Below are 19,234 nucleotides of genomic sequence, written 5' to 3'. Positions count from 1 at the left end.
GCATTTCAAAATATTCAACAACCAGAAGCCCTTTGTTTGTAGGTCTTTCAGGTGTGGAAGCCACATTAATTTCGAGTCAAATAATCAACCCAAAAAGCGCACTGTGTCTTGAAAAAGTAAAATACGGTCCCCCATTGTAAACTCTGGTAGGTTAAAACACCGACGAGCATGATTAAAATTGACACACACAGTCTTTTTGGGTGAGGACCGAAAAACAGTTGTCTGGGCCTCGGTTTCCAGCCTCCTAATGGTCAGTTGTAGCTGCCTCGTTGTAAGATCAGAGGAAGGGCAGAAGATTGCAAAGGCATCCACAAACAAAGAGCATTTGACAGGTCTCCTGCCTGACTACAGAGGAAATGCCATTGATAGCGATGGCAGACAATGTGACACTGCCCTGCGGCATACCTTTCTCCTGAACACAGCAATAAGACATGGCATCACCAATGCGATAACGAAAACGCATGTCCTCAAGAAAGGACAGGATAAGAAGCAGCAGGCGTCCACGTAGTTCCCATTCATGAAGTTGGCAAAGGATGTTGTACCTCTAAGTAGTGTCGTATGCTTTTTTGAGGTTAAAAAACACACAAACTAAATGGTTTCGGCATAATAAGGACTCCTGTATCGCCGTCTGCAGTAGAATTAAGTTGTCAAGTGTGGAATGGTAGCAACTGACACCACACTGGGAGCGGTTTAGGTAACCTCGGGACTCTAGCAGCCAGACGAGGTGATGGTTGACCACGCGTTCAAGTCTTACCCATACAACTAGTAAGGGAGACACTCCAATAGGGGCACTACGGTCCTTACCTGGTATCCAGAATGGAATTAAGATTGCCTCCTTCCAAGTCGTGGGGTACTGTCCATCAAACCAAATCTGATTGAAACAAGAGAGGAGCTGACCTTTCGCTTCAGGGCACAGATGACGAAGCATGGTATAATGGATCTCATTTGGTCCTGGAGCAGTGCCTCTGGTTGCAGATAAAGCTGAGTCCAGTTCCCACATGGGGAATGGAAGGTTGTAGACTTCTTATCACTCGCCTTGCATGTGCTCTTGCAGACCTGGAGACATGAAGATTGTCTGTAGTTGGACACCACCCGAAGTTCCAAAGAGCTGTCCGCCTGGCCCTGATTGCCAATCGACAGTCGTCATTCCACCAAGGTACAGGCCGTCGTCCGAGGTGGTTACTAGACCTGGGGATGGATTCTGCGGCAGCCCTTTGGATCTCGTGAGTGATACGGGCCACCGCCTCTTGTGCACAATCCTTTCGTTCAAAAATAGCCTGTCAACTGTACTGTAACCAATTTGCCCTTTGTATCATCCACCTGCGGGGCCTTCTGCTGGTCACTGTCCTAGGTAGCAGACGAATCCACACTGGGAAGTGGCCACTAGAATGTAAATCTGGAGCCAATTCCCACTGAACTGAATCTGCAATAGCTGGGGAACAAGAGCAAACATCAATAGCTGAAAAAGACCCTGTAGCTGTGGAAAAGTGAGTCATCTGACCCGCGTTCAGAAGGAAGATATCCTCAGAAAGAACAAGTCGCTCGATCAGCCTACCACTGGAGCAAGTAGTAGCCAAGCCCCACAGCACATTGTGGGCATTGAAGTCCCCCACAAAAAGGAATGGGCGCGGGAGTGCCCGGAAGAGGTCTGCCAGTGCGTTCCCATCCAAAGTGTCATGGAGGGCCAGGTACAAAGAACACACTGTGATAGTAAACGGTGAGAAAACTTTCATAGCAATTGCTTGGATGATTGTGGCAAGAAGGACAGCAGAGGAGTGGTATATGTCATCAAGAAAAATAGTCACTCCATCTTTAGCCCTGCCAACAGTAGTATCGTCTTTCCTGTATATGTGGTAGCCCCACAATGTAGGTGTCTCTGTGACTTTAAGATGTGTTTCTTGTAAGTAGATGCAGAAAGGTTTATCCTGGACCAGCAGCTGCAATTCTTCCAAATGTGAGCGATATCCATTCAAATTCCACTGCAACACAGAAGTCCCTATGGAAACCATTGGTTAGCGATGGTGGTTCTTTCCTTTCTCCCTTGGAGGCGGTGATTTACCGGGAAGGTCAGGGGGAACGTTAGCTGGTTCCGTGTTCTCTAGTTCCTCCGACTGGAAGTCCACATCTTCAACAGCATAGTCGCCATCAGAAAGGGAGAGTGCTCATCGATCTGAAGGCTTACCTACCGGGACGTTTTTCTTTACTAACAGGGGGAGGAGGCTGCCTGGGTTGCTGGGATGGCTTAGGTAGCTACTGAAGTTGGGGAGTGGAATGTGGCTTAGGTGGTAAGTCTACTGCTGATGGCTTCCGAGTGACATCAGTTGCAAGTGGAGCATTTCCCCCACAGGTATAGCGACAAGTGCATGTGCTCGTACTTGAATCTGTGGTCTGAGTTTGTGTGAAGACATCACACTTAGCAATTGGTGTTTTATGGGCTGATGCAAAAGAAGTTGCAAAAACCGATGGTTGCATAGCTTTGTAAGCCGTTTTAGCTTCACCATATGGTATGGTCTCTGTACTTTCAACTCTCGAACTTTCTTTTCCTCATTGTAAACCCCCACACTTTCTGCTCCACACTGGGCGATCCCCAGAGCAGATAACATGTTTCAGAGGAAGTGCACAAGAAGACCCTGACTTGTGAGCGGAGCCTCCACAATTGCCACACGTAGCCTTCCCATTACATCCCATAGTGGTATGGCCAAATCTTTAACATTTATAGCATCACATGGAGTTAGGGACAAACAGGCGAACCTTAAGGCAGATAGAGCTGGCAATGATATGTCCAGGTAATTCGGGAGTACTAAACATTAGAATAAATGTTGCTGATTTTTCCAATTTGCCATTGACTCTCCTCACACAATTCTGCACCTCCATGACGCCCACATTCTTCCACTCTTCACACAACTCCATGGGGTCCATCTCCATTATATTGGAGCAGGTAACCATGCCCTTACTATAATTAAGGCTGTTATGCAATTCAGCCTCAATTGGGTAGTCACCTAAGTCCTTACATCCCAGAAGCTTAGATATTTGGGTGGTATTAGCAGTTTCAACCAAAAGTGTTCCATTACGTAGTCGTTTGACACTTTTCAGAGACCCAGCAATACCTTCCAATGCCTTGTTAATATAGAAAGGAGATATCTTTTCAAAGCTTCCCCCGTTTTGCTCAATTACAATGAAAGTGTTATGGCACACTAACGCCCTGTTACTATTACTAGGAAACTGCTTTTTGGGAGGACTCACCAACTGAGCTCTCTTTGAGCAGTGGGTGTAGGTGTTGCCTGACGGTACACCCATCCCGTCAGGAGTAGTAGTTTCACAAGACTGTTCTATAAGGATCCCACGAGACACTAGGGAAACAACCGTCGACCCAGGCAGAGCCCTGCATGCCTGAGCAAGCCTGATTCAACTGGGGTGCGGCAGCTGCCCCAGAGGTTGCTCGCTAAAGACTGTTTCACCCCAACAGCCATTCACCTCCTCAGCTCATAGCACACCTTGAGGTCGAAGTTTTTTTTTATAGAGGTGGGTACCTTCCTCGCAGTCCAGGCGGTGAAGCCAAGACCCCTGTTCTCCGAAACAGACAACATTCCACCGCTGCGCTGCACGGTGGTCGCTGAAGTATGACCAGAGCTTACGGTGACAGAGGACTGGTGGCACTTACCAGTCTCCACCTCAAGAACCTCGGGGTCGCCAAGCCCGTACTCAGCAAACGAATGCTGAGCTCCTGAGGGGGTATAAGATTTGCCGATGACATGGTATTAGTGGCAAAAAGTGAGCAGATAGTGAATAACATGCTGAAAGATCTGAATGAAGCTTGTGTAAAATATGGGATGCAAATAAACACAGCAAAAACAGAGTATGGTCATCAGTACAAGACACAGACTGTCCAATATTAAAATAGGACAATCTACCATTAACCAAGTAAGTGCTTTGAAATATCTTGGAAGCACAATAACTGAAGACTTGAGATGTCACCAGGAGGTAAAAAACTCGAATTGCCATAGCGAAGGAGGCATTCAACAGAAAGAGGAGACACTTATGTGGCAAATTAGGAATAGGCTTGGCAAATGTTTTGTCTGGAGTGTGGCACTATATGGGGCAGAAATGTGGACGCTGAGACATGAGGATGAAAAAAAGGTTAGAAGCATTTGAGACATGGATTTGGAGGAGAACTGAGAGAATAAGCTGGATGGAAAGAGCGAGTAATGAAAGAGTATTGGAAAGGGTTGGTCAGAGACTATGTGTGCTGAAGGTTGTAAGAGGAAGGAAAAAGAACTGGTTGGGACATTCATTGAGAAGGAAGTGCTTGCTAGCAGATGCTTTGGAAGGATTGGTTTGTGGGAGAAGACTGAGAGGAAGAAGGAGATACAAGATGATAGATGACATAAAAGGAAGAGGAAATTATGAAGACCTGAAGAGGATGGCAGAAGATCGGACAGCTGGAGAACTATCATGTGAAAACTGCCTTTTGGCAGAACACTGATGATGATGAGTTTTAAATCATTAAGTAGAACAAACATCCTTCTAATTTTGTTGTTGTTGAAAGGCATGACAATTTGCAAAATCTTTAGAAACAACTTTCTTTACAGATTTGTAAATACTTGTATCCATGATTCCAGCATTTTAATACTTTGATATCAGAGTTAATACTTTTACTTTTCCAGTGACACCAAACTGAATAAAACTGAACTATATGCAGTGGCAGACAACTGCATATTCACCCACCACACTTACAAATGTGCACTGAGGGCCAGGCAAGGCTCCTGCTTTACTTTGGAACGTTGTCAACAAAAGATTTGCAAGGCTGTTTATCGCAAAGCCTCTGTAGTCACCACAGCGCCTGGAGCTGCAAGCTGTGCTGATCCTGCTGTGGCATGCAGTTTGCTGTAATCAGTGCTGCAGCTGCACCTATTTGCATCCTCACAGTCATGTGTCTATGTGACGCCACATCTATATTCCAATGCTGACGGGTACTTAAGCCATTACTCAGCCTCTTGGCAACCATTTCCACTCCTGTCTCCAGACTGACCATCAGCTGCTTCGAGCCTGCGCTTCAGACCACAACACATGCCACTGCTGACGACGAAGGAATTTCCAAGCTCGTCCATCGCTATGATAAGTGCCTTAATTTAAATGGCAACTATGTAGAAAAGTAGTATTTAAGTGTGGCTTTCATCTGTATATAATAAAAAAATTTCCAATCCTTTATTTATTTTTAATTCCAAAACATAATGTACTTTGTGGATAGCCCTCGTACATTTGTTGCAACCCCCATCAGCACAAGGAGGAGGAAAAGAAGAAGAAAAAGAAGTAGTAGAAGAAGGACAATAACTTCTCTACCACTAGCAGCATCAGGAGATGAACCTAGCCTTCACAGTAGGCTGTGGTGCACACACCTTGTCCTCTCCCACACCATCCAGGGCAGATTCAATGGAGAAGGGATCTTGTAATCCTGCCATAAATTTCTGTTTGCCTCCTGTGAGCAAACCAATGGCATGAGCATGCTCTGAGAGAATGGTTTGAATTCATCTGATTCCCAGTCAGACAAACTTACAATAGCCTACCAAGTCAATGTCTGATTTATTCAGTGAATCTCAACAGTACTTAATTGGCACGATATACCTATGGAAGTCTTCGTTTCCATTTTGTTCAAGAAAAGTCAGGGTCTATTATTTTCTGTGATTTATTTGTACATAATAGCTGTTCAATACAACCTCAGTTGTTGAAAAAGCAGACTTAAAACATCAACAGAGGGCAGACTGCATGTAGGGCAATGTAATTTAGGAAGTTGAAAAAGATGAATTTCATTGGTGAAATACATCTCGTTTGATTCAGGTTTCTGAAAATCACATCTACTCTGCCTCGTAGATAATTAAGGCATTTTGTAGGAGTATCTCGAACACACAGTCGAGGCAACTCAGTGTCACAGCAATGTCATTCCCTTGCGTTAAAATAGTGGTTTACAATGCTTTCATTCGAATTTTTGATAAATTTAAATTCAGAATTGTTATCCAGAGTACTGGATCTTTCGTACTTCACAAAAGCTAGTTCCTAAAGCCTCTTGACCATTTAGTATGTGAGGAGCCCAAATAGTTTGTGCTCACACATAATCTGATAAAGTGATGATGATGATGATGATGATGATGATGATGACAGGGTTCCAAGGGTCTGAAGATCATAATTATTAGGCCCTTTATCCTCATAATCCATTGGCAAGTCAAAGAGTTTTGCGAGTAATATAGATACGAGTCTGGTCAAGAGCAGCGACGTTGTCACAAGGAATGGCTTACAGAAAACAGCGAACTGAGAATAGTCTTAAAAGAAGATAAGGAATGTGCAGAGGTGAAGTTAGAGTGATGTGAGGAAGAGTGTGACTAACAGTTCTTCCAAAATAAGAGCTGGGGCAGAAGATGTGCTCTGTCACTCCCAACCCTCTTCACTGAAACTGTAGTCGACTCGGTATATGATTACATCCGACAGCTAGCAGTGCTGTTGCTAGCCTTCAACTGCAAAACACAAATGGCTGCGATGAAAGAATCTTCTGTAGAACTGCAACAATACAGAGATGCTACCAAAGAGATGTTTCCAAAGTTGTGTTACACAGTTGGTTGAGGCAGGCACACAAAGTGGCCACACCCAGCCCACTGCAACAGCCCAGAGATCTGTTTATGTCACCTCAACTATAGGAGAGGATACCATAAAAGAAAAAAGTCAATAGAATGTATTGAATGTGATAAGGACACAGACAGAATAGTCATGTAAGATTTGGAGTTTATGTTTGGACTGAGGTGGAGCATTGTGTAACAGAATTACAGAATTGTTTTGGCATGCAGTAAACCTTAACCATACAATTAATTGTGAGTTCTTGCTGGCGTGTCTTTAGAGTACAATAACTGCTTCTACAAGGAGACAATAGACAGTGTTCATGCAGAACACCCCAGTAGCAAGGCGGACTCAACTGTGATGCATAGGGCTGCTGACCTGTAAGCAATACAGCCATAGTCTAATTGAGTTACGTGAATGATTAGTAAAGTTTTACTAGAGCCTGCTGATTTTCTAGCAAAGAAAAGTTTTCAAGAAAGCGCAGGGAACTTAATTTCTGCATATCAGTTGTATTGAGCTGCTGTACGTACAGTAACCATCTCAGTTTATAGTCATACTGCAGTCATAAAAGCAAAGTAATCTTCAATTTCCGGCCATCGGTTAATCAGACACGATTCATGGTGTGGATAGACAGACGAGTTCTGTAGAAGTACATAACTTGGGGTTTTGTAGACGAAAAACTTCATGCATGATTCTGGGTCCATATCCATGTCTTCCGAATGGGTGTTTCATGTACACATCTACGTTGATTGCTACACTGCGACAAGGTGTCACCACATTGTGGCTAATGACTTTTGAATACTGGGAAAGAACACTACCAGGTGTCTTCAAAGTGCAATGGCCTACCTGACAGCAGACCCCAGATATGGATCTGGACCTTCGAAATCTGCACTGACATAGTGGGATCAAATTGTTGTTTCCAGACAGGAACAACGTCTTGCTAGGATGGGTAGGATGTGTGCATGCTGAGTGTGGATGCTGGATGATCTGGCCACAGTTCGCGAACTACTGAACATGCTGTTGGCTACAGTCAGTCACCATTAGGCTGCTGCCTTGGGGTGTAAGGTGGTGGAGAATCTGGTGCATCACATGTGACACCTCAGGTGCCACTTTTTTTGTCCATGGGCTCTGCTTCCAAGGTATCTCCTAGTTCACACAACATGGTGGATCCGTCCTCACGGCAGGGCGAGTGGCGGGTGGTAATGCGCTCGCATCACTCGATGCGGAGGGCCAATGTGGAGACTGGCCGCCTGATCTCACCCATTCACCCTGTGAGTGGACAGGTGGCCACTCCTTCACATGGTCTGAGCAGGCACACGGGCAGAAGGGTTTACTGGTTATTGGGAGCTCCAATGTTAGGTGGATTATGGAGCCCCTTCAGCAGATAGTGTTCAGGGCTGGAAAGAAAGCCAATGTGCACTCAGTATGTCTGCCAGGAGGCCTCATCAGAAATGTGCATGCGGCCTTGATGTCTGCTATCAAGCACGCAGGTTGCAGTCACCTACAAATTGTGGCTCACGTCGGCACCAATGACACCAGTCCCATGTGATCCGAGGTGATCCTCAGTCTGTACAGGCAGCTAGCAGAGGTGGTGAAGACTCCTGACCTTACCTGCAGGGTGCAAGCAGAGCTTGTAATTTGCAGCATTGTCCCCAGAGTTGATCCGGGTCCTTTGGTTTGGAGCCAAAAGGAGGGTCTCAACCAAATCAACTCTGTGATGGTCTTGGCTGCAGAATTCTGGACCTGCGTATTCGTGTGGGTATTTGTAGGACTCCCCTTGGTAGGTAAGAGGCGCAATACACAAAGGAAGAAGCAACTCCGGTAGCAGAGTACTTGTGGAGTGCACATGAGGAATTTTTAGGCTAGGCGGTAGTTTGAAATGCTCTAATGAACACTCACCAGTCGATTCACACCAAAGGATGTCAAACAGCTTTCAAAATAAAGTCACTTTGACTGTTACAATTTTATCAGTAAACTGTCGAAGTATTCGTAGTAAAGTCCCAGAATTTACTGGCCCTCCAGGAAAGTTCTCGTGCTCCAATTATTCTTGGGACTGAGAGCTGGCTAACATCTGAAGTGGAAAGCTCTGACATATTTAATGATTCGTGGAACGTATATCGGAAAGAAAGATTAGAGGCCATAGCAGGGGAAGTTTTCATTTCTGTTGACAAAAATATTTTCTCTATTGATGTTGTTGTTGAGTGTGACAGTGAAGTAGTCTGGTCGCATATAAGAGGTGTTGGCTTAAACTAAGTTAAATGTTGGATGTTTTTACCGGCTACCTGATTCCGTTCTGGCAGTTCTCGAGTCATTCAAAGAAAGTCTATGGTCAATAGTGCGTAAATACTCAGATCATGCAATACTAGTTGCAAGTGACTAACCTGCGGAGTATAGACTGGGATCTCTATGGATTCATTGCAGTTTCTGAAAATTGTTTTGAGCAGTTAGTTTGGCAGCACACACACAATGGAAATATCTTAGACCTTGTAGCTACAAGCAGGCCAGACCTCATCGACAATGTCAGTGTAGACACAGGGATTAGCGATCATGATGTCTTAATAGCAACTACGAAAGTTGCTATAACGATATGAAACTTAATAAATAAGTCAAGAAAGCTGGGAGAGTGTTCCTCCTACAAAATAGCAGAGAAGCAGTTATTAACATCTTACTTAGACAGTGAACTGGCATCACTTAGTACCAGTAAGATGGATGTAAAGGAATTATGGACACAGTTTAAGCAGACTGTAAATCGTGGCCTGGAGAGTTACGTGCCTGGTAAGTGGATAAAAGATGGAGTTTAATAATGAAATTCATAAGATGCTGAGGAAGCAGAGTCTGTTGCACTTTAGGTTCAAAAGGGGATGCACTATTGACGACAAGAGAAGGTTTGTAGAGATTTGTGCGTCTGTGAAAAGATATATGTGCAAAGCATACAACAACTACCACAGTCACACCTTAGGAAAAGATCTGGCAAAGAACCTGAGAAAATTCTTGTCGTATGTAAAATTGCTCAGCGAGTCTAAGGCTTCCATTCAGTCCTTTGTTGACCAGTCTGGTACGCAGCTGAAGATAGCAAAATGAAGGCCAAAGTTTTAAATTTCATGTTCAAAAAATCGTTCATGCAGGAGAAACAAACATACCATCATTTGACTGTTGGACAAACTCCCATATGGACAATATAGAAATAAGCATACCTTGCATAGAGAAACAACATAGAGATTTGAAAACAAATAAATCACCAGGTCTGGATGGAAACACAGTTCAATTTTACAAACACTACACTACGTCATTAGCTGCTTATCTATCTTGCATTTATCGTGAATCTCTCACCCACCACAAAGTCCCAAGCGACTGGAAAAAGCACGGGTGACTCTAGTATATAAGGGAGGTAAAAGAATGGACACACAAAATTACAGACCAATATCCCTAACTTCTATTTTCTGCAGAATCCTTGAACACGTTCTCAGTTTGAATATAATAAATTTTCTTGAGGCAAGGAAGTTTATGTCCACAAATCAGCATGGTTTTAGAAATCATTGCTCATGTAAAACTCAGCTTGCCATTTCTACATCTACATCTACATCCATACTCCGCAAGCTACCCGACGGTGTGTGGCGGATTGAGTACCTCTATTGGATCTCCCTTCTATTCCAGTCTCGTATTGTTCGTGGAAAGAAGGATTGTTGGCATGCCTCTGTGTGGGCTCTAATCGCTCTGATTTTATCCTCATGGCCTCTTCACGAGATATATGTAGGAGAGAGCAAGATACTGCTTGACTCCTTGGTGAAGGTATGTTCTCGAAACTTTAACAAAAGCCCGTACCAAGCTACAGAGCATCTCTCCTGCAGAATCTTCCACTGGAGTTTATCTATCATCTCCGTAATGCTTTCGCGATTACTAAATGATCCTGTAATGAAGCACGCTGCTCTCCGTTGGATCTTCTCTATCGCTTCTATCAACATACTGTAATCTACTTCCTTTGTTTTCGGATTGCATTTCCATAGGATTCTTCCAATGAATTTCAGTCAGGTATCTGCTTTACCGACAATCAACTTTATATGATCATTCCATTTTAAATCATCTTAATGCGTCCTCCCAGATAATTTATGGAATTAACTGCTTCCAGTTGCTGACCTGCTATATTGTAGCTAAATGATAAGGGAGCTTTCTTCCTATGTATTTGCAGCACATTACACTTGTCCCAATTGAGATTCAATTGCCATTCCCTGCACCATGCGTCAATTCACTGCAGATCCTCCTGCATTTCAGTACAATTTTCCATTGTTACAACCTCTCGATATACCACAGCATCATCCGCAAAAAGCCTCAGTGAACTTTCGATGTCATCCACAAGGTCATTTATGTATATTGTAAATAGCAACGGTCCTACGACACTCCCCTGCGGCACACCTGAAATCACTCTTACTTCGGAAGACTTCTCTCCATTAAGAATGACATGCTGCGTTCTGTTATCTAGGAACTCTTCAATCCAATCACACAATTGGTCTGATAGTCCATATGCTCTTACTTTGTTCATTAAACGACTATGGGGAACTGTATCTAACGCCTTGCGGAAGTCAGAAACACGGCATCTACCTGGGAACCCGTGTCTATGGCCCTCTGAGTCTCGTGGACGAATAGTGCGAGCTGGGTTTCACACGATCGTCTTTTTTGAAACACATGCTGATTCCTACAGAGTAGATTTCTAGTCTCCAGAAAAGTCATTATACTCTAACATAATACGTGTTCCAAAATTCTACAACTGATTGATGTTAAAGAGATACAGGTCTACAGTTCTGCACATCTGTTCGACGTCCCTTCTTGAAAGCGGGGATGAGCTGTGCCCTTTTCCAATCCTTTGTAACGCTATGCTCTTATAGAGACCTACGGTACACCGCTGCAAGAAGAGGGGCAAGTTCCTTCGTGTACTCTCGAACTGGTATCCCATCAGGTCCAGCGGCCTTTCCTTTTTTGAGCGATTTTAATTGTTTCTCTATCCCTCTGTCGTCTATTTCGATATCTACCATTTTGTCATCTGTGCGACAATCTAGAGAAGGAACTACAGTGCAGTCTTCCTCTGTGAAACAGCTTTGGAAAAAGACATTTAGTATATCGGTCTTTAGTCTGTCATCCTCTGTTTCGGTACCATTTTGGTCACAGAGTGTCTGGACATTTTGTTTTGATCCACCTACAGCTTTCACATAACACCAAAAATTCTTAGGATTTTCTGCCACGTCAGTACATAGAACTTTACTTTCGAATTCATTGAACGCCTCTCGCACAGCCCTCCTCACACTATATTTCACTTCGCATAATTTTTGTTTGTCTGCAAGGCTTTGGCTATGTTTACGTTTACTGTGAAGTTGGGTCATTCCACGCCAAGTGGTCTAGAGGGTCCCACATGACCCTCATGGATTTTGATGAAATTTTGTATGAACATTCACACATGTTCTCAATGAACACTGGTCAAGTTTCAGTTTCAGAAATTCAATACGTTTGGAGATACAGTCACTTGTTTAAGACCATAGCGCAGCTTTCTATAGTGCGTCCTTGAATTTTCAGCAACTTTGAGATGAGATATCTCTGTAAGTATTTGCATGAAAGAAACAAATCTTGGCCATCTTATACAACTTTTAGAGCTCTTTAAAGTAAAATATTAAAAAAGGATTTCTGAGCAATTTTCATATAGATAATTTGAAACAAAGTTGGGCAAAAAAATAGCTGTTTAAAAAAAAAATGTGAATTTAGTTTTTTATATCTCCAAAAGTAATTGTGGGATGTACATGAAACTTTGCACACCATAACTCACCAACACAAGGTCTTAGAATATAAAATTTCATTCTCCTATTGCTTTCCATTATTTCACAAATCTAGGGTGAAGTTGACGATTTTTCAAATAGTGCTAAAAATGGATATTTTTAGTCAAAATTTTCAAAAAAGTTTTCTCCAAACTCTTCTAAACTATGGTCATTAGAAAGAGCATATTCTAAACTATCTAGAAAAGTGGATTTGGCTTTGCAATGCAAGCATATAAGGCCCTAAAAAGTAGCATCATCAAAGAGGCGCACTGGAAGTTTGAACACATTTTTCTGGCACTCAAATTATACCTGAAATCTTTTATTTTGCCTTATACATGTTTATTAATGTCTGGGATAAGTGAAATTAGAAGTTCTGATGAATAGGACCTAGCTTAAGTCCGAATAGCAAAAGAATAAAAATAGAAACAAAGTTATTTCTTATTTGTCACCCCCTCCCCTCCTCTCTCTCTCTCTCTCTCTCTCTCTCTCTCTCTCTCTCTCTCACACACACACACACACACACACACACACACACACACACACACACACACACACACACAATTATTACTAAGAATGAATGTAAATGGTAAAATTTATTTGCAATAATCATCTAATTGTTAGTTGCCTGTTTAATGAACAACACCAGCTTACTGGTGGAAAAGAAGTGTATAAATGAGTTGCTATGGTCCATGGTGGCTTAACCACTTCTAGTTTCATTTCACCTGAGAAAACCAGCATTCCCATTGCCATAGGGGCCATGCCCGATAGCTTAGCAACAACAGCCACAGGTGGGTTTCTTTACCACAGGATTCCAAGCCTGATAAGGGTTTCTTTACACAGGTTCCCAAGCCTGATAGTAAAATTATTTAAGTGCCCTGTGTAAAATTAGAAGGCACTCTTGGGTTCCTTAGATTAATTCCTCTAACCTATTTCAATTTTTGATATGCTACATTAATTTTCTGATGAATATCAAGAGGAATGGTGTATTGCCAGCCAGACGAATTTACTGATGGAGCTGGAATAACTGCAATAATTTGGTGTTCTGGAACCCAGCACTTGTCACTTCTTGGTGGCCAATAAAATGAATTTGCTGGACCATGTGGGTGCATAAAGTTTATTAATGCATCCCTTTGCTCTGTGGAGGTCTCACAGATATTCCCAATCCACCACCCGTTTTCATAGATGCATGCAACATATTGCCCTGGTTGGAGAGCAGACATTAATATGCCTCCTTCATTAATGTGACCCATTTTAGCTAGAAAAGATGTTCATCATTTGAAACTCTGCTGACCTGAATTGTTGTTTCATCAATAGGTAAAAAGTGATGATTTTCTCTAGTGCCTGCTACAGTTTGTCCAAGTTTAAACCTCTCTTCCCGTGACACAATATTTTTTTTTTTCAATTTCATCTTTACTGACGAAAACAAATTTAATTCCATTAATGTTTTCAGAGCAGAAGTGAAACAGATCTAGGGGAGTAAGAATTTGTCCTTTAAGTGGCTGTTGCAAGCTTGCTCTTGCTGCTGACCGCTTTGTTGTACCTCCAATCCCATCACAAGGCGATTTCCCGTGACCAGTAGCTAAAAAATTCCATTCGGCTGTCATTCCAAAATCACTCTTATGATAGCACAAATGTAGGAAATTCTTGAAATTTTTATATTGAGCACTGGAGCCATCACTGAAATAATAAATGTGGGATATCTGCGCGAACCGTGCTTTTATATATTTGATGAGCTCCTTGACAAAAACGTGAACTGTAATAGTGTCATGCTGCAAACAATCACTGATAATGCAAAAATTTAAAGATTCTACTTTCTCATTTTGACAAAAGTAGATAACAAATGGATGAATTGTTGCTTGACTATTGTCCCAGTGGAAGCCTTGCACAGCATCCTGAATGATAAAAGAATAATTTTCTGCAAAATCCATTAGGACAACAAGCTCTTCGTATTTCAGATGACATTTAAGACCTTTAAGATGCAAGCTTTGATGCTTGGCAATGTAATGATGGCATGACAGACTCCATATTTTATTTTTTACATCTCCAATAAATTCATCCACTACCATTTGCTTCGTGTCCAGTGGGGCCCGATCCGTATGTATCCATTGCTTAAACACAATAACTTCCTGTGGCTCATGATCTAGGAAATAGCTGACAATTTCAGATGCTACGGCTTCGGGCCCAGGACACCTTTCACAGCGATGTAACATGCACTGTTTAGAGTTCAAACTGCAAACTGCCTTGCTGAGAATCTCCTTATAACTTTCACGTATACTAGCTCTGCTAAGCATAAGCTTAACATTTTGGTGAATTGCACAGACGTGAACTGCATGCATTCCAGCTGATCCTACTGTTACACACCATTTGGGTCTAAGTTAACAAAACTCTGAGAACCCTATTTCTGGACCATTTATATTCTTATAGATAACATACATTTCCCGTAAACTGCAAAGTAACAATCTTTTCTCCAGGTATGTCTTTCTGTCTAACTGAAATACTATCTTTTTTTCCAGGGCACACCCTACTATACTCATCATCTACAAAAAAATTTCGCACTCTACTAGCAACTTCTGCTGGTAATTTCCTGCTTTGCTTATTTTCGGGAAGTGCCAGAATGCCCTTCTCTGCCTTAAGCTTCTTCACCGTTCTTTTGGACACGACGAACTGAGCTGCTGTTTGTCTGACTGTCCAATGTACACGTGCCAAGGTTAAAATTTGCATCTGTTCTTTATGAATTGCATTCTGCATCTTGGCTTTCAGTTCAGTCAGCAAATGTGCATAGTCGGCACAGTTTCCACATTCCTTAATTTCACTAGCATCTTCAATTTGTCGATTTACTCCCATTGCATTTACAATTCTGCTTTTAATCACATTTTGAGCCTTTTGAATTTTCTTCTTCACATATTGGGGCTTATCTCTGTAGCTTACTGTTCTCTTCAGTGGTGAAATACCGATAGACAATAAGCTACTATTTAATTCTTCTTTTGGTTTAAAGTCCTCATCAGAATGTGATGGTGAGGCTGATAAAGCTTCGTCCAAGTGTTTATTTAAGGTAGTCATGCAAGTCGGACAAATTTTCTGACCTGGCTTTATGTTATTAACAAACTGCTTCTTCAACATATCAGAAGCCTTATTAGCTGTTTCAGTATCAAGAGTGCGAATTCCTGCCTTAACATTATGATTCACTTTCCCAAAGGGATTGAAGCATTTTTTTTGTAACCTCTCATATTGTGTCAATAACAAGGATTCATGGTGTAGGCAAACTTGAGAGATATTGTCCAGCTTTGCTTCAGAACATCGGACCAACAACTCTTTTTCCTCATAACTAAAATCCGCAAACCATTTTAAAGCAGCTTTTTTGGCAAAGAAAGTGACATGACACTTTGTTCCACCATCTCCTTAACCAATTGAGCAGGAAGGTATGCTGTTCCCTTCTGCATCCATCTCTAATCAGTAACTAAATAATGTATTTGGCCTCTTAAGCGCAAATTATAATCTGCTTAAATTTCAAACTGCTACTGAATGAAATTATACGAATGTATAACACCAATGAAAAAATCTAATACGAGATATATGCTATAAAAGACACAATCAAAACATTTTTTTGTAAATTTGATTACAAACTTTGATGGTCTTACGAATCACTTAACAAGCCACACTCAGTCAAGAGAACCCACTAACTATGCTGCAAACACACCACTGAAATACTGATTGTTCAAACAAGGCTCACACTTTTTTGAAAAATTTGACTAAAAATATCCATTTTTAGCACTTTTTGAAAAATCGTCAACTTCACCCTAGATTTGTGAAATAATGGAAAGCAATAGGAGAATGAAATTTTATATTCTAAGACCTTGTGTTGGTGAGTTACGGTGTGCAAAGTTTCATGTACATCCCACAATTACTTTTGGAGATATAAAAAACTAAAGTTCGCATTTTTTTTAAACAGCTATTTTTTCGCCCAACTTTGCTTCAAATTATCTATATGAAAATTGCTCAGAAATCGTTTTCTTAATATTTTACTTACAGAGTTCTAAAAGTTGTATAAGATGGCCAAGATTTGTTTCTTTCATGCAAATACTTACAGAGATATCTCATCTCAAGTTGCTGAAAATTCAAGGACACACTACAGAAAGCTGTGCTATGGTCTTAAACAAGTGACTATCTCGGAAAGTACTGAATTTCTGAAACTGAAACTTTACCAGTGTTGTTCATTGAGAACATGTGTGAATGTTCATACAAAATTTCATCAAAATCCACGATGGTCATGTGGGAACATTTCTCGATATTAGACCACTTGGCACGGAATGGCCCAGTTCCCTTTGTTTCCGCAGCAGTTTTTTAACTCGGCTGTTGTACCACAGTGGCTCTTTTCCATCTCTTACGATCTTGCTTGGCGCATACTCATCTAACGCATATTGTACGATGGTTTTGAACTTTGGCCACTGATCCTCAAAACTATCTGTACTTGAGACAAAACTTTTGTGTTGAGCCGTCAGGTATTCTGAACTCTGCTTCTTGTCACTTTTGCTAAACAGAAAAATCTTCCTACCGTTTTTAATATTTCTACTTACGGCTGAAATCATCGATGCAGTAACCGCTTTATGATCGCCGATTCCTCATTCTGCGTTAACTGTTTCAAATAGTTCGGGTCTGTTTGTCACCAGAAGGCCTAATATGTTATCACCATGAGTTGGTTCTCTGTTTAACTGCTCAAGGTAGTTTTCAGATAAAGCACTTAAAAAAATTTCAGTGGATTCTTTGTCCCTGCCACCCGTTATGAACATTTGAGTCTCCCAGTCTATATCTGGCAAATTAAAATCTCCACCCAGAACTATAACATGGTGGGGAAATCTACTCGAAATATTTTCCAAATTATTATTTCCAGCCACAACAGCTGCTGAGCCAGGGGGCCTATAGAGACATCCAATTACCATGTCTGAGCCTGCTTTAACCGTGACCTTCACCCAAATTATTTCACAGTTCTGATATCCGTCAATTTCCTTCGATACTATTGCACTTCTTATCGCTATAAACACGCCTCCTCCTTCACTGTCCAGCCTGTCTCTGCGGTATACATTCCAATCCGAGTTTAGAATTTCATTACTGTTTACATCTGGTTTCAGCCAACTTTCTGTCCCTAGTACTGTGTGGGCATTGTGGCCGTTTATTAATGAGAGCAGTTCTGGGCCCTTTCTATAGACGCTCCTGCAGTTTACTATTAGCACATTAATGTTATTCCCTGTTGCATTTTGCCTACTCCTACATTGCCGCGTCTCAGGAGGCGTCTTGTCAGGCCTAGGGAGGGAATTCTGTAACCTAAAAAACCCACATGTGCACATCACATGTACTCCGCTACCCTTGTAGCCACTTCCTGCGTGTAGTGCACGCCTGACCTATTCAGGAGGACCCTACATTTCTCCACCTGATATAATGAGAACTATGGATGAAGGGCAACAGGCAGATTCCACATTTCTAGATTTCTGGAAAGCATTTGACACAGTCCCCCACTGCAGGCAGTTAATGAAAGTACGAGCATATAGAATAAGCACACAGCTATGTGAACATCTCAAAGACTTCTTAAATAACAGAACTCAGTGTGTTGTCCTCGGCGGTGAGTTTTCATCAGAGACAAGGGAATTATCAGCAGTGCCCTAGGGAAGTGAGATAGGACTGCTGTTGTTCTCTATATACATAAATGATTTGGCAGATAGGTTGGGCAGCAGTCTGTGGTTGTTTGCTGATGATGCTGTGGCATATGATAAGGTGTTGAAATTGAGTGATTGTAGGATGCTACAAGATGACTTAGACAAAATTTCCAGGTGGTGTGATGAATGGCAGATAGCCCGAAATGTGGAAAACGGTAAGCTAATGCAGATGAATAGGAAGGAAAAACCTGTAATGTTCATATACAGTATAACCAGCATTTACTTTGACACAGTCAAGTCGTTTAAATATATGGGTGTAACGTTGCAAAGTGATAGGAGGTGGACCAAGAATGTGAAAACTGTGGTAGGGATGGGAACTGATCAACTTCAGTTTATTGGGAGAATTTTAGGAAAGAGTGGTTCACCTGCAAAGGAGAGAGCATAAAGGACACTAGTGTGACCTATTCTTGAGTAGGCCTACTGCTCGAGTGTTTGGGATCCATGCCAGGTCGGATTGAAGAAAGACATTGAAGCAATTCAGAGGTGGACTGCTAGATTTGGTACTGGTCGGTTTGAACAACATGTATGTGTTATGGAGATGCTTCAGGAACTCCTAGAGAACCAGCATTTGAAGCCAACTGCCAAACGATTCTGCTGCTACCAACACAGATCACGCCACGAAGGTAAGATACGAGAAATTAGGGCTCATATGGAGGCGTACAGACAGTAATTTTTCCCTCGCTCAATTTGTGAGCAGAACAGGAGAGGAAGAGACAAGTAGTGGTACAGAGTATCCTCCACCATGTATCTTAGGGTGGCTTGCAGAGTATCTATGTATATGTAGATGAATTGGCCACGTATTCCAGGAGTTTGGATCGAGTCCCTGTTAAAATGCTTGTTCTGTAGGCCTACCTGTATCTAGTGTGGTTTCCTTTCTACCAAGTTTCAATACTGGTATAACTGCAATAAAAGTTGTGTAAAATAGTATAAAATGTACATATGTAATTATCATCCAGTGGGCCCCAGATAAATCGATCAACAATACAAATGACAGTTTAATTAAAATAACTATTATTATACCATTGCTTATGTTTTGTTAACGAATCTCTAGAAACAAAATTCTAAGTCTTTAAATCAAAGACATTTGTGTTGAAATTCCAGATAACTCAGTGTGTTTACACATTC

General features: G+C 41.8%; 1 protein-coding gene across 1 annotated transcript in view; it reads right to left on the bottom strand.

The window, feature by feature from the left end:
* Positions 1-19,234, bottom strand: part of LOC124798271 — a 64,427-nt gene that overhangs the window by 44,041 nt on the left and 1,152 nt on the right. The window lies entirely within an intron of this gene.

Source organism: Schistocerca piceifrons, chromosome 5 (assembly GCF_021461385.2).
Source record: "Schistocerca piceifrons isolate TAMUIC-IGC-003096 chromosome 5, iqSchPice1.1, whole genome shotgun sequence".
In the NCBI taxonomy this organism is placed as follows: Eukaryota; Metazoa; Arthropoda; class Insecta; order Orthoptera; family Acrididae; genus Schistocerca; species Schistocerca piceifrons.
The sequence above is the reverse complement of the archived record's forward strand: the minus strand, read 5'-3'. Positions and strand labels throughout refer to the sequence as shown.